Genomic DNA, 17733 nt, shown 5'->3' on the forward strand with positions numbered 1-17733 from the left:
TAGGTCATGGATCCCTATTTTCAACGTGAAACAAATGGGACTTTCTCTTCTAAATGCTACAAACTTCTTTCTTACTTTAATAAATATTTTGTTCGTTAGTATGGACTTTTGAAACTGGAATGCTTTCTCTGCCAGCGTAATTCTTCTTTTGACCTCCTGCAGGCATTTAGTATCAGGAATTCCTATTTCCTATTATTATTATTCAGAACTGTAATTTGGTTCACTTTTGTTCACTTCCATGGCCTTATACTTGCCTGTATTGATTTTAGGTTTCCATTGTTCCAGAGACTCCCTCAGAAGAGGTATACGTAAAGAAAAAATATATTTACGAACTCACAATCCCCTATTTCAAATCCAAATTTCATCTTCAAAAGATTGAAGTAATAGGATTAATGTTCGGAGCACGTGGCACCATACCTCTACACTTCGCAGGGACATGCAAGCGATTCCAGCTGCCCATGGAGGGCATTCGCGAAATAGTTACGACAGCTCTCTGAGGATCCATTAGGCTCCTGAGGCAGTACATATTCAGTGCATTGTATCGTTATTGACAAGAACTTTCGAAATCATATCATTTCTGTATTTATTCCTCTGTAACATCATATGTGATCCGTATTACCTTTTCACTCATGGCAGCCTGTTAATACAGGAGGTTGTCTTTAAAAAAAAAAAAATGGAATGGCGTATGGCTTTTAGTGCCGGGAGTGTCCAAGGACAAGTTCGGCTCGCCAGATGCAGGTCTTTTGATTTGACACCCGTAGATGACCTGCGCGTCGTGATGAGGATGAAATGATGATGAAGACGACACATACACCCCGCCCCCGTGCCAGCGAAATTAACCAATTAAGGTTAAAATTCCCGACCCTGCCGGGAATCGAACCCGGGAACCCTGTGGCCAAAGGCCAGCACGCTAACCATTTAGCCATGGAGCCGGACTTTTCTTAAATAATGAGCATATATACAGCATCTGATTCATATCTTTCCTTTCTATCGGCGATATCATCTACGAACCTTAAGCAGTATATCTGTTTTCCGTTCATTTTTATGTTATATTTCAGAACTATAAGAGCTTCTTCTATGAAGATGTTGAATAAAAGGGTGACAGAGGATATCCTTGTCTGACTCCATTTCTGATTTTTGATGTTTGCTTAATTATATTAAACTCTATTTTCGTGGATTGTGATTGGTACAAACTTAGTATCAGACATCTGTCTTTCCAGCCGAGCCATATTTTCTTTAATGACTGGAACAAAAGTTTCCATTCAAAAGCCTTCTGTAAGTCAATAAAAGTTATCTATGTTTGACTATTTGATTCCAATAATGGTATGATGGTAAACGGGGTGAAAAATCAGGTTGTAAGTTTAACAAAGAAGAGAAGTACTCTCAGTTTGAATTAGTGTTGATGGGATGACAATAATTAATGGAAATCTCTTCATTGGGGAAATCATATGATGATGATGATGATGATGCTTGTTGTTTTAAGGGGCCTAACATCGAAGGTCATCGGCCCCTAATGGAACGAGATGGACGACATGATATATGATACTTAAAATTTTAAAATGTATCTACTGACTAGAGTTGGTGATGAAGAAAAATGAGTATGAGATTTAAACGATCAGTGGATCTAATTCGCAACGCCTTATTTTCTAATATAATAAGAGAAAATACAGGAAACAAAGAAATAAGGCATTGCCTGGTAGTACAGATATGTATACATAATTTACGTTAGCGTTTAAAATAACACATTAAAATACGCAACACAAACTAAAATGAAGTCAGTGGGATAAAAGCGCAATTGACACAAAAACACTAGGACAAAGGGCATCATGACACATGATAAAACAGACCACTATCCCTCATAAAGCGGATGACGAGGTCTGCTGACTGCTCTTCATCTCGCAGGAAATCATAAGAACGGGATTGTTAAATATATATAGGTTTATTATTTTAAGAACAAAAAACCAACCTCCTCTATTAACAGGCTGCTATAAATGACAAGATAATACGGATCACATGTGATGGAGGCTTTACAAAGGAATAAACATACAAATTACATAATGACATGCGCTGAGTATGTGGTGCTTAATGGATCCTTCATACGGTTATGAGGGTATTTAGGGGTTTTAGTACGGATGTAAAGAGGAGGGTGTATAAATCATTGGTAAATTAGAGTATGGTTCTAGTGTATGGGACCATCACCAGGAATAGTTGATACAAGAACTGGAAAATTCAGAGGTAATCAGCGCGATTTATTCTGGATGATTTCCGACAACAACAAAACAGTATTGTTACGAAAAAGTTTAAAACGTTGGGCTGGGAAGAATTGTAAGTAAGGAAACGAACAGCTCAACTAAATAATCGTGGATGGAATATTTTTTAAAGTATGAAAAATCATAAAATGAAGATGAAGTTGGAGTTCAAGAGGACAAATTGGACCAAATAGTCCTTTACACGAAGATAAATTAGGGATTGGAATAATTTTTCAAGGGAGTGTAATTTATTAATGAATACATATATATATGTAGTGAGTAATGAAATGTTTCCGGGTTCGAGTTCTATCAGTGAATGTAAACACGTCTAATGAATGCTAACAGAAAGTCGGACTGGAAGAGGAGAGTAAGGTAGCGGTCGCCCCCCATCCAGTGCTCCCCAAGTAGGTCACCGTATATATAGTCAAGTTCAAGGCGGCCGGGCTTCATTCGCAAGAAGACGAGCAGGCTCTCCGGTGACCATTTGATATACAGCTTTAACTACAACACCACAAGGTAAGTCCACGTTAACCTTACAATGAATATATTACAAATGTATTATGGTATTCTTTATCTGCAGTGTGACAACAATACGCAACTTTAAAGTATTACTCAACAAGAGAGAGATAAGTACAATATTTGACGTGCAAATTTACAACAGAAACGAAAAAGCTAACATCCACAAACTACTGTATGTGATCAAAGTTTAACTTTGGAGCACTGCATTCTTCATACTGGATGTCAAAACACCTTCAATATAGAACAACAAATCGTGTTCGCGGAAAGAGAAAAAATCGACAAATCGGAAATTTTTCGGACAACAAATGGATATAGCTTACAGAGAGGAAATTTGGAATTATATTGTGTTCCTGTATCAAAACAGGTCCCCGAAATGCTACTGAAATCCTAAGAAAAACATGAGACGTTTATTCTTATTTCATTAATATTTTGCTTTGATTATCCTGGTAAATACTTTTCTGTGTATTATAATAGCAACATTAATAAACACATACAATTAGTTATTTTCTACAATTGGCTTTACGTCGCACCGACACAGATAGGTCTTACGGCGACGATGAGACAGGAAAGGGCTAGAAGTGGGAAGGAAGCATCCGTAGCCTTAATTAAGGTATAGCTCTAGTATTTGCCTGGTTTGAAAGTGGGAAACCACGGAAAACCATTTTCAAGGCTGACAATAGTGAGGTTCGAACCCACTATCTTCCGAATGCAAGCTCACAGCTAATCAATCACACGGCCAACTCGCTCCGTGTGTACAATTAGTACACAGCACATCTTGTAATACAGCAATCAAACCTTGGTAAAATGATAATTTTCTAACTCGTGCAAATGGGTTTAAATTACGCTTATTTATACTTATTTTTTCCTATTTTTGACTGCTTAAAGAATTTTTTACTAACTCATATTTTGTGTTAAGTAGCATTAATTTAAAATCGGGGTAAACTCTGCTCTCCTTACAGCTTGTTGTTTAAAGAGACCTAACATCTAGATCGTCTTTCCTTATTTCTACATGGGTTCTTACCATTTATTGTGGGATTTAAGAATTTATTATTCCTCAAGATTTTCTAAATGCTTGCTGTTCGTATTATACAGTATTTATGGCTTGATCCTTTTCTTCCGAAAGACGTTCTGGACAGGCGCTTGTTATTAGGTGTAAGCATTATGTACACTCTTATTGTAAGACTGCTGGATAAATACATCTCGTATATGTAGAAACTAAAAAATAAGAATTATAAATACTAAAATCCAATTACCGAGCTCGATAGCTGCAGTCGCATAAGTGCGGCCAGTATCCAGTAATCGGGAGATTGTGGGTTCGAGCCCACTGTCGGCAGCCCTGAAGATGGTTTTGTGTGGTTTCCCATTTTCACACCAGGCAAATGCCGGGACTGTACCTTAATTAAGGCCGCGGCCGCTTCCTTCCACTCCCTAGGCCTCTCCTGTCCCATCGTCGCCATAAGACCTATCTGGGTCGGTGCGACGTAAAGCAAATTAAAAAAAAATCCAATTAATGATATAACAGAAAGTAACATAATTATTCCGAATAATAACAAAATGAACTATATTATTATGACTGAGGGAAACAATGACTTGATATAATCGTAATCTACATTAATATCAATAGAATGCAACTTCCCTTCATTCTGTGTACACTATATGTTTAAGAATTCTGAATAATTTAATTCCTAACAGCTGAACAGTTCTAACTCTTGAATAATGCACCCGCAGCTAGTTTTCTACAACGCAGCGCACAGGTCGCTTCTGCGAAGAGAGAACGTAAGAGTTTCGCGTTATCGTATCATAAGAATCTTTGAGTTCATGTTCTATGACAAACCCTAAGCTCTATAACTTCATACTTATTACCTTTACGTATTCATTACACAATAAAGTTTTCGGATGTACAAATAAAGAATGATTCAATATTTCAAATCCGGAAATAGTCAAGAAATATTATTCTGAATGAGACAATTCTACAATTGGCTTTACGTCGCACCGACACAGATAGGTCTTATGGCGACGTTGGGACAGGAAAGGGGCTAGGTGTGGGAAGGAAGCAGCCGTGGCGTTAATTAAGAAAAAACCCCAGGATTTGCCAGGAATGAAAATGGGAAACCACAGAAAACCATCTTCAGGGCTGTCAACAGTGGGTTTCGAACCCACTATCTCCCAGATGCAAGCTCACAGCTGCGCGCCCCTAACCGCACAGCCAATTCGCCTGGTAAATTAAGATTACTGTATAAAGCAGGAACGTAGGACGGCAAGATAATACATACTAGAAAATGGGTGAGGAATAGAAACAAAATTTAATTTAAGTACATTACGAAGATAAAGTTTATTTAAGGTAAAGAGTTCAATATAACGGAACAACATATTACAAGCTCATCATAGACGGGTATATAATAATTTAATAATTTCGTGTGGCTATTTCTAGCCGGGTGCAACCCTTGTAAGGCAGACCCTCCGGTGAGAGTGGGTGGCATCTGCCATCTGTAGGTAACTGCATGTTATTGTGGTGGAGGATAGTGTTATGTGTGGTGTGTGAGTTGCAGGGATGTTGGGGACAGCACAAACACCCAGCCCTCGGGCCACTGGAATTAACCAATGAAGGTTAAAATCCCCGACCCGGCCGGGAATCGAAACTGGGACCCTCTGAACCGAAGGTCAGTACGCTGACCATTCAGCCAACGAGTCGAACATCATAGACGGGTGATTTACCAACAGAGCACCAAATCTAACGGAGTAAAGGAAACTAGGTCGGTAGGTAAATAACCGTGTACCGTTTCTGTGGCATAATGAAGGGCAGTTATTCGACTTTGATATTAATGAAAAACCTCGTAGATGTCATCGCTAGTACTCATAACTGGTCATCAATTTATCGATATTCACAGTTTAAGTAGTACATCAACCTTATATTTCCATGCCAAAGAGATTACTATCAGAGAATGGGCAGCATGTGTGTCAGAACACTCTAGTGGTTTTCACTGAACATACAATTCAGCTTCTAATCAACTGAATCACCGCGACATTGGCCTTCAGCCAGAAAATGAGGAGACTTCAACGCTAGAGTAGATCATGAACCTTGTGTTAGACCGAGGACAAGTTGGAAGTCAAGATCAATAACCCGAGCCAGGGGCCGGCTGTAAGTGGGGCACTAGGTCATATGACCACATTATGTGTGACTCCACACGATGAGAAGCCGGTATCTTTGACACGGCACATAAACATCGGTTACTCTCCAAGTGCTTTCGGTCACATTTTTAATTTCCCTTTCCAATGTTCGTTACTAACGCACGGAGTCTTTCAGTATCAAGATGAACGTATTTAAAGATCCAATATAAATTCACGAAAGCAGTTACGAGGATGCTTGAGAGGTAAATTCTCGTAATTATGGAACTATAATTAAACGACTATACAAACCAAACCCCTTGGCCTACCAAGCGACCACTGCTCAGCCCGAAGGCCTGCGGATTACAAGGTGCCGTGTGGTCGTCACGACCAATCCTCTCGGCCGTTATTCTTGGATTTCTAGACCGGGGTCGCCATCTCAATGTCAGATAGCTCCTCAATTGTGGAGCTGAGTGGACCTCGAACCAGCCCTCAGATCCAGGTAAAACTCCCTGACGTGGACGGGAATCGAACCCGGGGCCTCCGGCTAAAATACAGCAAAGCTACTCCTGCACGGCGGGACCAGTTTAAACGACTCTAGGCCTACAAACTGACGCAATTAACCGAGTTTCCAGGATAATAAAACTTTGAACTGTACACTGGAGTTCCACAGACCCAATCTGATGATGATCATATTATTATTATTATTATTATTATTATTATTATTATTATTATTATTATTATTATTATTATTATTATTACCGAGCGAGTGGCTGCGCGGTTTGGGTCACATAGCTGTCAGCTTGCATTCGGGAGATAATGAGTTCGTACCCCGCTATCGGCAGCACTGAAGATGGTTTCCCATGGTTTCCCATTTTTACACCAGGCAAATACTGGGGCTGTACGTTAATCAAGACCACGGTCATTTTCTTGCCACTCCTAGCCCTTTTCTGTCCCATCGTCACCGTGTCCGTGCGAAGTAAGGTAAATTGTAAATATATCCTTTATTTATTTTTTAAACACCTTAATCCGTGCCTCATCTCGTCTAAGAAGTGTATTCCTGTTTTAAGGACAGAAAGACTACTGTTATTGGTTTTGCGTCTCACCGACCCGAACACGTCTAATGGCTACGACAGGATAGGACTGGGGAGGAAACGACCGTAGCCTAAATTAATGCACAATCCCAGAATGTTCCTGGTTTGAAAATGGAAAACCACATACAATTAAGTCTGCCATCAGTGAGGATCGAATCCACCATCTCCCAAATGCAAGCTCAAAGCTGGTCGGCTCGGACTCAATAGGGCCGAAAGAGGATCATTTAGCGTCATGATGTGCGTTAAGAGAGGTAACGAAAGTAAAGTAATATGGTTAAGAGAATCGTTACATTGACCATGTGTAGACCATCTGGCTGGGCACTAATTACATTAGCAGATTAAGGTCCTTAATAGGGTTGTATATGCCATTGAGATGAGCGATTTCTACTGTATGTACATGACTGAATGAGAACCTCTGAAGTCTGGTAACACCTGCCATGGTCTCTCAAGAACAGTGAGTCAGCAAGCGTCAGGAATTTATTGACCTGTCCCTACTTTTAAAACGGGGTCTGCTAGACCCTGCAGTCCGCGTCAGATTAAAGTAAGTAAACTATGGGAGGAATAAATAATTTAAAATACTGAAGGACAGGTTTTAATGTGATTTCGTTACAGAGAAAACGCAATGGAAGCACCGCACTGTTGTAATTTTCGGAGAATTCATCATTTCAGTATCCACTCATAGCTTCCACGAATGGGAGATTGAAAGTGATGGTATTGCAGGATGATAGTTCCAAGAATACCAGAAGTTAAAGCTCACACACTTCAAAAGAAAGGAAAGCAAAGTATTGTAAATAGTCTATAACTACTTAAGGGGGGAATAATTGAATTAAAGCAATACATTATTTCTTTTTAAATCGGAATCACTGGATAACACCCCGAAGTTTTGGATTCTCTTTAAACAAAACCGGGAAACAAATGTTAAATAATATACCATTTTATGTGGTACATTCAAATTTATTTGTTAAAAACAGAAACGAGACATTTGTTACATAAATTGTGACTTTCTAGTGATAATGACACATGGAATTTAGAACAGAAATTCGAGATCATCTTGAAAATTCTACGAATTTTATGAGCTTCATCTTCTGGGAGTTACTTCAATCACACAAAGAAAGAAGGAAAAAACAAACAAACAAATAAACAAACAAACACCATGGCACTACAGCCCTCATGGTTTTTGACATACCAAATAACCACTACTCAACCCGAAGGCGTGCTGATTACGATTTGACATGTGGTTAGGGGCGATGAATTCTTCCGGCCGTTATTCTTGGCATTCTAGACCGGGGCAGCTATTTTACCTCAATTATCTAATGTTATTTTGCTAGATAAAATGAAATAAAGGTAATAATAATAATAATAATAATAATAATAATAATAATAATAATAATAATAATAGTATGGCCTCAGCTACCGTGTGCAGACATTTCAATTTGACGCCATCTGGCTGTCTGCTCGTCAATTTGGACGTTCCATTTTACTCTAGGTCCACTAGATGGCAGACCGAGTAAACCGAAACTCTTTTGGGCGTCTGTGGCTGAGATTTTAATGAATTTTGTCGGGCAAACACCAAATGTGTCACCAGAGATATTTTACATGCCGACATCGTACGACATGGAGTGTCGAATGGACTTTTTTCCGCCCTTCAAAAATCCGACTACCTCTGCCGGGTTTGAACCCGCTATCTTGGGATCGGGAGGCCGACACTCTAAACTGTATGAATGCAGTACCCAGATATTCATCACGTTATTTTTCTTTCAGCTGTCGAATGTGAAGGTCTGTAGATGAAAACTGTAGCATTTATTTCAATTCCAGTTACTAAATCTGAGGCAGAACAACACTTAGGACACCACCACTCCACCATTTGTGATTGACACCCAGCTGGATTAACTTACAAAATCAGAAGGACAAGTTATGAAGATGCCGTGAATCGAACCTAGGTCCTGCCAGATAGGCAGCAACCCGTTAGATCTACGCAGTACATTCGGTTAGAAACAGCATATACTAATTCTTTGAACAGGAAAGACAGAAATTGTGAATTTGCCTTAAACGCATCTACTGGTATTTGTTTACAAGTCTTATGGCGACGATGGGACAGGAAAGGGCTAAGAGTGGGAAGGAGGCGGCCGTGGCCTTAATTAAGATACAGCCCCAGCATTTCCCAGTTGTGAAAAATGGAAAACCACGGAAAACCATCTTCAGGACTGCCGACAGTGGAGTTCGAACCCACTATCTCCCGAATACTGGATACTGGCCGTACTTCAGCGGCACTTGTATTTTTATCTGCTCGTCTATTAAACTTCATTTTCAATGAATTCAAAAGATTTTAAACGTATTAAAGGGTTTTTTAATTCCCAGAAGCCGAAACAAGACTGAAAATAAACTAAACAAAAATAAATAAATACATAAATCACATGATGCTTTCAACTTCTGAAGTAAACTTTCTTGCCGCGTATGCTAAAGCTCGAACAATTGGGCGATGAAATCAGGAAGTCCAGAAATTTAGAAACGTGATTTCCACGTTTGGTAAGGCCCAGAAGTTCACTTTGCAAACACGAAAAAAGGGTACCAGGTTAATATTCGGGGGTAAAGTCAGCTGGCCATAAAACTAATCACTTATCCCATTTAGTGTCGAGGTTATGAACTTCACCTTGCGCTGTACCAAGGATCTTCATGACTTTTACGGAGATGACATTGGTCTTCAAAGCTAGAACAGTGCTTATTGAAAATAGAATGTCTCAAAGTGGCATTTAGGTTAAACAGAAAGTAGAGACTAGCAAAACTAGGTAGCATACTAATTTAGGTTACACTAACAATAAATCGGAGGAGAAAGCGCAACTACAATAATGGAGATTTCAACGCATGTAAAAGAAAACGCATTCTGCAGTCTGGTGACTTTAATGAGCGGGTAATACAGAGTACGACATACCGAGTTGGAGGAAGCTGCTGCTGCTCCAAGTAGGTTGAGGTCGAAACAGACGGATTTTAAATGGATTTACCGCTATACAAGACCACAGTGCTGGAATTCCATGGCAGTTAACTAGGGCGGGGAAATAACAGCATCTCCAACCACAGCTGACGTTACACTGCTATCGGTAAACTAAACCGTGTTATGAACTGAAATATATACCGTATACGACTCCGTGGCTAAATGGTTACCGTGCTTGGTCTAGAGGGTCCCGGGTTTGATTCCCGGCCGGGTCGGGGATATTAATCTTCATTGATACATTCCGATGACTCGCGGGCTGGGTGTGTGAGCCGTCTTCATCATTAGAATTCATCACAGGCAGGGCCCCATCCTCATAGATGCGCAAGTCGCTCATACGGTGTCAGCTCGAAAGACCTGCACCATGCCTCTTCGGAGCCCACACGCCATTTCTTCTTCTTCTTCTTCTTCTTCTTCTTCTTCTTCTTATTATTATTATTATTACAACTAAAATAGTATGTTCAAATACCCTCGAGCTACATTAAGATATTTCGGGAAACTTACATCACAAGTCTGATTTCTTCTGTAGGACGTCCGATAATTAAAAGAAGAAAACTACTACTAATAATAATAATAACAATAATAATAATAATAATAATACCGAGCGAGTTAGCCAGGCGGTTAGGGTCGCGCAGCTGTGAGGTTACACTCGGGAGATAGTGGATTCGAATCCCACCGTCGGCAGCCCTGAAGATGGTTTTCCGCAGTTTCCTATTTTCACACCAGGCAATGTGTCTTAATTAAGGCAATGGCCGCTACCTTCCCAATCCTAGCCCTTTCCTATCCTTCCGTCGCCGAAAACCTTCGACGTGTTTTTGCGACGTTTAACAAGTAACAAAATAATAATAATAATAATAATAATAATAATAATAATAATAATAATAATAATAATAATAATAATAATAATAATAATAATAATAATAATAATAATGCACGCCTGAGTGTAGAGTGCTGGCCATCTGACCTCAAGTTGGAGAATTCGATCTCCGCTCAGTCCAGTGATATTTGAAGGAGGTCAAATACTCCATGATAGCCGGATGGTTTAGTCACAGGCTTCTTACCAAAGCATCCGCGGTTCTAATCCCGATCAATGTATTTGAATTTTTGAAATGAAAATTCACGTATCCTTGGTTCGCATTTCACTCAAAACTGGAGCTCTAGAAGCTATGATCACGATATGAACAGCCACGTAAAACAACTGGCCTGTTTTCAAATATGCCTCATGTTCCTGTAGTTAGGATTCTATGTAAAATCAAAGGTCCCGTGAGTTTGATCACGGCTTCAACAGTCGCGCAAATCGACAAGCTTACTTACGTTACTTTATGAGACACCGAGCTGCCAGAATATTGCCTTAAGAGAGAGTGGCAATAAATTTACTGACATGAATCTCTGGCATGCCAGCCTCATGGCGTAGGGATAGCAAGTTTGCCCATTATCTGACAGTCCTCGATTCGATTCCAATACAGCCCATTAATTTTAATTGTGAACTAAAGGCTCAAATAAGGTTCACTAAAGTGTTGTGAGAGGCATGAGAATGCCATCATGGTGACCACGTGACTCCAATATCTGCAGGCCAGTTGGCCGGCCGGCAGTCGTCTTAACAGACCACGGCCTATAGGCGACGTGGATTTGTCTCGGGGACCTCTTGCATTTAAACACCTTTAAATATCATCAAGCCGGGCTGAGTGGCTCAGACGGTTGAGGCGCTGGCTTTCTGACCCGAACGTGACAGGTTTGATCCTGGCTCAGTCCGGGGGTATTTAAACGTGCTCAAATACATCAGCTTCGTTTCGGTAGATTTAATGACACGTAAAAGAACCCCTGCGAGACTAAATTCCGGCACCTCGTCGTCTCCGAAATGCGTAAAAATAGTTAGTGGGACGTAAAGTAAGTAAATAACATTACGGTATTATTATGTAATATCAAATAAGTGTTCTGGCTTTCGATTCTGTAAGCTTCGAAATTCCGATCATAACAAAACACAACTAAAGTAAAGCGAAATTATTCTCGTGCTACATCTTCCAAAACTTATTCAAGTGACCCAATATACGACCTGCAAATAAATAAAAAATGTTCCTAAAAACTAAGTTCCAAATAAAAGCTAACGAGCTCGATAATTGCAGTCGCTTAAGTGCGGCCAGTATCCAGTATTCGGGAGATAGTGGGTTCAAATCCCACTGCCGGCAGTCCTGGAGATAGCTTTCCGTGGTTTCCCATTTTCACACCAGGCAAATGCTGGGGGTGTACCTCAATTAAGGCCACGGCTGCTTCCTTCCCGGTTCTAGTCATTTCCTGTCCCAACGTGGTCATAAAACCTATCTGTGTCGTTGCGACGTAAAGCAACTTGTAGAAAAAATACAGCCAACTAGAATTATCTTCTCTGAGGTTTAACTATGGATGTAATTTCAGGACCCTATGTTGCACTAGTTTAGTGTCCATGTTCAGTAAACATGTTCTTCCACTCTACGTTATCTCAGGTATTTTTACCTCCCAGCGCCGCCTTCCTAAGTAACGAAGTCATTGATATCTTTCACAGACCTTTTTTTTCTTTTTTATCTTTACATTTCCTTCGTTCCGTTCGCTCAAGAGTTCAAACAATGTTCTCCCTAATAACAGAAATGTGCAGGACAAGATTCTGATTGGCCCCCGAAAACCCAAATTCGATTCAAGCTGTTTCTTTTATTCCAGACGGCTCAATTTATAATCACCAAAATATAGATTTTTCTCAGAAGGTGCTCAAATATTGTTAGTTACAACCGCAAGATACGCGTTTCTTCACCAAAGTATTGGAATCTGTCCCTTATTTTTCCGTCTTTTAAATCATACGCCCTTGTTTTAATAACATTTTGGTACATATATTTCTCTTAACACTCCTCCCTTCACATTCTTGTGAGGATTTACCCGGTTTAAGCAATACCACGTCCAACCTTGGCGCCACACCATCCTATTCGCAAACCATCAGAGTAACGGATGAAATTAATCAACGCTACATGTTCTTATATGAATACATACAATTTAAATCTTATCTGTGCTGAACCTAATTATATTTAATTTTAGAAACCAATAATACAAACACGCAATGTTTAAAGTGGTCAGGAGCCGGACTGAGAGGCTCAGGTTCGATCCTGGCTCAGTCCGGTGGTATTTGAAGGTGCTCAAGGTTCGATCCTGGCTCAGTCCGGTGGTATTTGAAGGTGCTCAAATACATCAGCCAGTTGTCGGTAGATTTACTCCTTCTTGCAGCAAATGTACATACTAGATACAATCAATTTCTGGAATGAGGTCACTTCTTTAAATTGGATAATTACGTATGGGATATTTTGGTTTTAGAGATCGGTAGTTAAACTTTTGTTATCAAATCATTGTTGTTATTTAGCGCCAACTACTTATTTTTTCCAATGTTCAGTTGTCTCCTCGCATATGAAGAAAGAATGAAAATCCACATTTTGCTCCACAAAATCTCCAGCACTAGAGACCCCGATTAAGAAAGGCAAGAAAACAAAACGTATAAGTTGATAACATAACCGTAGTAGCGATGGGTCGAACTAGTTCATTCGTATGAACTACTTCACTCATTCACACTCTTTACTGTGAATCGTTCAAATGAAGTAGTTCGTTCATGAAGTAATGAAGCCTGACGAATAGCAATGGTTCAAACCAGTTCATTCGTATCAACTACTTCACTCATTCACACTCTTTAATATGAATCGTTCAAATGAAGTAGTTCGTTCATGAAGTAACGAAGCCTGACGAAGCTGCTCATTATGCCATTCAGCAGCGACTTCGTTCACAGTGTATCACTCATTCAATAAAGCTTCATAATACTTAATAATGGTACCATCAGATGGCAGAGCTATGTAATTATGGACACCCTACGGCTTACCCGCTTAGAGCATCTACCTAGTTGATGTTTGATAGGAACACAAGGAAAAGATAAACAGAGAAGCATGCCTCATATAAAGAAGGAAATACGTGTAAGAACGAAGTTGACAGGTAGGATGGGCCTGGGAGTGAAGGGGTTAATGAGTGACGCAGATAGTGGGAGAGGAAGGAGAGCGAGCGACAGACGAATCGAATGAGTTGTGAATGTTATGAAGTGTGAGAACTGTGAAGTGTTTGAACTACCAGTTCGTTGAAATTGAGTGGTTAGTTCACACTTTATAGGAGTGAAGCGTTCATTTTGAACGACTCATTCACGAGCTACTCATCACTAAACCGTACTGATTCGCGAGCGTCAAGACAGTGATACTGCAAATACGACCTTCTTCTTCTTCTTCTTCTTCTTCATTCCTAACATTTAGTCCCGCATTGGTGTAGAGTTTTAAACATGTCATCCTCCAATTCCTGCGTTCAAGAGAGTCAGCTTCAGTGATGCCTACATGACACGTCTTCGTTGATGCAGTCGAACCATCGCTTCTTGGGACGACCTCGGGATCGAGAACCTCCATGATCCAACTGGAGGGCTATATGTATCATTGAGTCTGCAAGGACTGCAAATACGACCTAGAGTACTGAAAGAATGAGTACATAATATTCTGCATTAATGTTTTCTAACACATAATACACATTGACAGAACGCCAACATACAAAGAGAGAGACCTTTGAAGGAAATGTGTATAGTTTTTCTTTGGTGTTGCAATAAATCGATTCTGGGAACTTGTATTTACTACACTTTCTCCATGACTTAAGAGTCTGCCACCTCATTTTCGTTTCTTAGTTTCGATATGCGTTAATATCATTTCCTTGAAACTGATGAGATCGAAAGAAACTTTACTATCCGCAGCGTCACTTTTGACTACGTTACTCGCGGGCTGTTGAAAAGCTAGACCTACTTGCCCGGTGTCTTCTGGAATGTGCCAAGGGAACGATTACGCGCTACTAACTGCTGTGGTCTACTAATAGACAGACAGACGGACGAACTTTCCTCGCGGCCTATGTGGGTCAGCGGCCCACAGAGGAAGCTGGGTCGTTCGCCTGATGCAACTCCAAGGTCAATGACACCAGCCAGCGCGTCCACTTTTCATCTTCACACCCACTCCTCCACAGTATAGTAAATGTCTGCTAAAAACACATCTCTCACTATAGTTAGTATCTTCAGCAACCAGTACTTCCAAAACTAGCGAGTCTGCTGCACGGTTCGGACCATGTAGTTGTTAGGTTAGAACAGTTTTTCGTGGTTTCTCATTTTTACACCAGGCAAATGCTGTGCCGGTATCTTATTTAAGGCCACGGTCGCTTCCCTCCCATCGCCGCCGTAAGACCTGTCCGAATCTTTGCGATGTAAAACCAAGTATTTTCACGGCTCTTCATCACAAACAACGTAAAAACCCTTTCGTTTTACAGTCCCTCGTAATCCTTCTTTTTTTAATTGTTATTCTCGCTTCGGGAGTGATCAGATCTTTTCTCATCAATGTTAAATTTGTCAGTTTTGTCTCTGTGACTAGAAATTTTAAATTCTTAGAGCCGCATTTAACATTTGGTTTAAGTTTACTAAACTAAAATTGTGCAAAATTTGTATTTTTAAGTGACATTAACGTGGCTGTTTTACTTCAACTAATGCGTGCGAAAAATTTATTATGAAAATGTCACTAAATCAAGAAGTAAATGAGTCTTCTCTATTATTCTAGGTCAGCTGCTTTTCTTCATGGTTTTATAACTTCTCTATGTATTTAAATATGAGTAGTTCGTGAGATATTGGGACACATTACGTTAAAAATTTCAAATGCTACACATTGAGATGAAAACCGAAAATCCAAATAAAAAACGCAACTGTAGATAGCCATAATTGTCATTGTATTACTGCCAATGTAAAGAATGGCATTCCGTGCACCATCATTGCAAACCGCAGCTTCTTATGTCACGTGAACTTGAAAATATGAGGTTCATTAGAAGTACGTCAAAATGGAGTCATTTTGACTTTAAAAGGGAATTCGCCATTCGTGAACAAGTTACATAAATAATACCCCAAAATGAATCAGGAAATTCTTAAATCATTTGGTAACATGGGAAACCATCTTCTTCTGAAAATCTGTCCTCAGACAGGTATCAACTGGGCTTCCTCCATTTTCCTCTGTCCGTAGCTTCCTTCATTCGTTACTAATTTCTTTCTTTCTTTCTTCACATCCATTAGAATTCCAAAGTGTTTCCTCCTACTTACTTCTATTTTCACCTCCACGATCCACTGTAGCAGACAATTCCTTCTAAGGATGTGACTCTTTTCTATTATCCTCACCACGTCCTCTCCTCTCCTAACCTCCTCAGTACATCATCATTCTGTCAGTCCATTTTACAATCTCCACATTTCTCCACAACCATATTTCAAAGCTTTACAAATATCTCTTTATTTTTGATTGACTACGTTTCACAGTGTCAGACACCACACTCCACACAAAAGAACAAGAAAACTCCTTCTTCAATTCAACTGGGAAGCCCCAGGTCGTCAGCAAACCATTTACCTTACCAAAAGCTCTCTTTCTCATAGAAATTCTGGTTCTTAGTTCCTTAGTACAGCTTCCATTCCAAGTCTCCAAACTTCCCAAATACTGAGACCTGTTCCAACAACATTACCTTTAGTAATTCATTAACAGTGTGCACTTTCTTTCCAGTTTTCATCCCTTTCGTCTTGCCAATGTTCAGCTTCATTCCAAACTTTTCCCTCACTCTTAACAATACGCACCGCCAAAACTTCCAATTCGTCTTCCGTTTCTGCCAACACCGCAATATCATCTGCGTCTTTGTTGGTCTTTATTCTTTCTCGTCCAATATAAATTCTCTTGATTCTTCCAAGGCCATCTCAGTTAATTTTTCGACATTAATTAATTATATATAGAGAAAGTGTTGGAACAGTACAATTCGTCATTACTTAACAGTAATCAAAGCTGAAGCTCTTTGTGCTTCAGAAACCCTGAATTTTTTTTTTCTTCTTAATCAGCTTACCCTCCAGGGTTGGTTTTTCGCGCGGACTCAGCGAGGGATCCCACCTCTACCGCCTCAAGGGCAGTGCCCTGGAGTTTCAGACTCTGGGTCGGGGAATACAACTGGGGAGGATGACCAGTACCTCGCCCAGGCGACCTCACCTGCTATGCTGAACAGGGGCCTTGCGGGGGGGATGGGAAGATTGGAAGGGATAGACAAGGAAGAGAGAAGGAAGCGGCCGTGGCCTTAAGTTAGGTACCATCCCGGCATTTGCCTGGAAGAGAAGTGGGAGACCACTGAAAACCACTTCTAGGATAGATGAGGTGGGAATCGAACCCACCTCTACTCAGTAGACCCCGTTCCAGCCCTCGTACCACTTTTCAAAACAATTTCGTGGAGAGCCGGGAATCGAACACTGGCCTCCGAGGGTGGCAGCTAATCACACTAACCACTACACCACAGAGGCGGACAACCGTCAATTTACACCGTAAAAATTTAAAGGAACAATTAGAGATTAAGAAGAGTAAAATCATAAGAAAAATTTTAGGGCCAAGAATTAAAAATGGAATACCTGTTCTTAAACCCAACTCAGAAATATACTTAAAAATATATAAACTTACTGACGCAATGAGACTGCGATGAATTCAATTTATAAGTCATTTGGAAAGAACGAATAACAATAGACTTAATTATCATCAAATCTGCAGAATAGAAATGTAATCAGGAAAATTGTTTATACAAGGAGATTTGAGGAGGGCGAGAAGAAACCAACACAACGTACTTGGTCGCAGGAACAGAAATTACAACAATCTGAAAATGAGGAACTATTGCTAGAGGCTTTACGTCTTATGGCGACGGTGGAATA

The 17733-nt window shown here is 40.1% G+C and overlaps 1 protein-coding gene across 1 annotated transcript in view; it reads left to right on the plus strand.

Annotated features, from left to right (window-relative positions):
* The first annotated feature begins 2712 nt into the window (after positions 1-2712).
* Positions 2713-17733, plus strand: part of LOC136883584 (uncharacterized) — a 49471-nt gene continuing 34450 nt past the window's right edge. The window contains exon 1 of the mRNA XM_067155980.2: positions 2713-2765. The gene's annotated coding sequence lies outside the window, so the exon portion shown is untranslated. The remainder of the gene's footprint in view (positions 2766-17733) is intronic.

Source organism: Anabrus simplex, chromosome 11, assembly GCF_040414725.1.
Source record: "Anabrus simplex isolate iqAnaSimp1 chromosome 11, ASM4041472v1, whole genome shotgun sequence".
Lineage (NCBI taxonomy): Eukaryota > Metazoa > Arthropoda > Insecta > Orthoptera > Tettigoniidae > Anabrus > Anabrus simplex.